Source organism: Arachis ipaensis, chromosome B1, assembly GCF_059453495.1.
Source record: "Arachis ipaensis isolate K30076 ecotype BB chromosome B1, ASM5945349v1, whole genome shotgun sequence".
Taxonomy (NCBI): domain Eukaryota; kingdom Viridiplantae; phylum Streptophyta; class Magnoliopsida; order Fabales; family Fabaceae; genus Arachis; species Arachis ipaensis.
The window spans coordinates 115,781,705-115,784,966 of NC_142436.1; the positions used below are offsets into that span (position 1 = coordinate 115,781,705).

Here is a 3,262-nt window from a genome sequence, read left to right on the forward strand (position 1 = left end):
GGATCTATACACATGAGAAAGACTATTGAAGAGGCTCAAGAGCTTATCGATATAGTTGCTAGAAATCAGCATCTGTACATAAGTAATGAGTCCTCCATGAAAGAAGAAGCCAAGGCAGTATCAACTGACTTTAGTCCTCAGGAACAAGTTGCTGAACTCAATCAGCAACTATCTTCTATAACAAGTCAGTTAGCAGAAGTTAAGGAGATGCTACAAGAAACCAAAAATGCTAACAAGGATATGGAATCACAATTGAATCAGACAAAATAGCAGTTATCAAAACAGATAACAGAGGAGTGCCAAGCAGTTCAATTAAGAAGTGGAAAAATATTAAATACCTCAACTCAAAGCAGCAGAAAGCCAAGAAAATAACAGCTGACAGAGGATGAGCAACTTGCTACCCAAAATCCCTCTGAGGACAGTAAGAGCCCAGAGAGGAATAAGTCTAGCGTTCAAATGCCAGAAAAGGGTGAAAACTGGCGTTAAACGCCCAATCCATGTTCAGTTCTGGCGTTCAAACGCCAATGAGGGATCAGACACTTGCAAGTGCTGATAATAACTCCCTCAAGAAGGCTTCTCAACCTGCCTCTGTAGGAAATAAACCTGCAGCAACTAAGGTTGAAGAATATAAAGCCAAAATGCCTTATCCTCAGAAATTCTGCCAAGCGGAACAGGATAAACAAATTGCCCGCTTTGCAAACTATCTCAAGACTCTTGAAATAAAGATTATGTTTGCAGAGGCACTTGAGAAAATATCCTCTTATGCTAAGTTCATGAAAGAGATCTTAAGTCATAAGAAGGATTGGAGAGAAACAGAAAAAGTTTTTCTCACTGAAGAATGCAGTGCAGTCATTCTAACAAGCTTACCAGAAAAGCTTAAGGATCCCGGAAGCTTTATGATACCATGCACATTAGAGGGTGCTTGTACCAAGACAGCTCTATGTGATCTTGGGGCAAATATCAACCTAATCCCTACATCCACTATCAGAAAGCTTGGCTTCACTGAAGAGGTCAAACCAATCCGGATCTGTCTTTAACTTGCTGATGGCTCCATTAAATACCCATCAGGCATAATTGAGGACATGATTGTCAAGGTTGGGCCATTTGCCTTCCTTACTGACTTTGTAGTGCTGGAAATGGAGGAGCACAAGAGTGCAACTCTCATTCTAGGAAGACCATTCCTAGCAACTGGACGAACCCTCATTGATGTCCAAAAAGGGGAGATAACCCTGAGAGTCAATGAGGATGAGTTTAAGTTGAATGTTGTCAAAGCTATGCAGCATCCAAACACATCAAAAGACTGCCTGAGTGTTGATATTATTGACTCCCTAGTGGAAGAGGTCAATATGACTGAGAGTCTCGAATCAGAGCTAGAGGACATTTTTAAAGATGTTCAGCCTGATCTGGAGGAGCCAGAGGAAATAAAAGAACCTCTGAAAACTCCTCAGGAAGAGGAGAAACCTCCTAAACCCGAACTCAAACCACTACCACCATCCCTGAAATATGCATTTCTCGGAGAAGGTGACACTTTTTCTGTAATCATAAGCTCTGCTTTAGAGAAACATAAAGAGAAAGCACTAATTCAGGTGCTAAGAACACACAAGACAGCTCTTGGGTGGTCCATAAGTGATCTTAAGGGCATTAGCCCAGCCAGATGCATGCACAAGATCCTATTGGAGGATGATGCTAAGCCATTGGAGCAAACAATTTTGAGCTGAAACCTCAGCTAGTTTCTCTGATGCAGCAGAACTGCAAGTTTCATGGACTTCCATCTGAAGATCCTTTTCAGTTCTTAACTGAATTCTTGCAGATCTGTGATACTGTTAAGACTAACGGAGTAAATCTTGAAGTCTACAGGCTCATGCTTTTCCCTTTTGCTGTAAGAGACAGAGCTAGAGTGTGGTTGGACTCTCAACCCAAAGACAGCCTGAACTCTTGGGATAAGCTGGTCACGGCTTTCATAGCCAAGTTCTTTCCTCCTCAAAAGCTGAGCAAGCTTAGAGTGGATGTTCAGACCTTCAGACAGAAAGAAGGTGAATCCTTCTATGAAGCTTGGGAAAGATACAAGCAGCTGACCAAAAAGTGTCCTTCTGACATGCTTTCAGAATGGACCATCCTGGATATATTCTATGATGGTTTATCTGAGCTATCAAAGATGTCATTGGACACTTCTGCAGGTGGATCCATTCACCTAAAGAAAACGCCTGCAGAAGCTCAAGAACTCATTGACATGGTTGCTAATAACCAGTTCATGTACACTTCTGAGAGGAATCCTATGAGTAATGGGACGCCTATGAAGAAGGGAGTTCTTGAAGTTGATACTCTGAATGCCATATTGGCTCAGAATAAAATATTGACTCAGCAAGTCAATATGATTTCTCAGAGTCTGAATGGAATGCAAGCTGCATCCAACAGTACTCAAGAGGCATCTTCTGAAGAAGAAGCTTATGATCCTGAGAACCCTGCAATAGCAGAGGCAAATTACATGGGTGAACCTTATGGAAACACCTATAATCCATCATGGAGAAATCATCCAAATTTCTCATGGAAGGATCAAAAGCCTCAACAAGGCTTTAATAATGGTGGAAGAAATAGGTTTAACAATAATAAACCTTTTCCATCATCCACTCAGCAACAGACAGAGAACTCTGAACAAAGTACCTCTAATTTAGCAAACTTAGTCTCTGATCTATCCAAGGCCACTGTAAGTTTTATGAATGAAACAAGGTCTTCCATTAGAAATTTGGAAGCACAAGTGGGCCAGCTGAGTAAAAAGATCACGGAAATCCCTCCTAGTACTCTCCCAAGCAATACAGAAGAGAATCCAAAAGGAGAGTGCAAGGCCATTGACATAAGCACCATGGCCAAACCTGTAAGGAAAGGAGAGGACGGGAATCCCAAGGAGGAAGACCTCCTGGGACGCCCAGTGATCAATAAGGAGTTTCCCTCTGAGGAACCAAAGGACTCTGAGGCTCATATAGAGACCATAGAGATTCCATTAAACCTCCTTATGCCATTCATGAGCTCTGATGAGTATTCCTCTTCTGAAGAGAATGAGGACGTTACTGAAGAGCAAGCTGCCAAGTTCCTTGGTGCAATAATGAAGCTGAATGCCAAATTATTTGGTATTGAGACTTGGGAAGATGAACCTCCCTTGTTCACCAATGAACTAAGTGATCTGGATCAACTGACATTGCCTCAGAAGAGACAGGATCCTGGAAAGTTCATAATACCTTGTACCATAGGCACCATGATCTTTAAG

The 3,262-nt window shown here is 41.9% G+C and overlaps 1 non-coding gene across 1 annotated transcript; it reads right to left on the minus strand.

Moving 5' to 3' along the window:
• Positions 1–1,993: 1,993 nt before the first annotated feature.
• LOC148578032 (small nucleolar RNA R71) lies at positions 1,994–2,101 on the minus strand. The gene has a single exon (XR_015903667.1). It is a non-coding gene; the product is annotated as a small nucleolar RNA R71 (small nucleolar RNA).
• Positions 2,102–3,262: the final 1,161 nt, after the last annotated feature.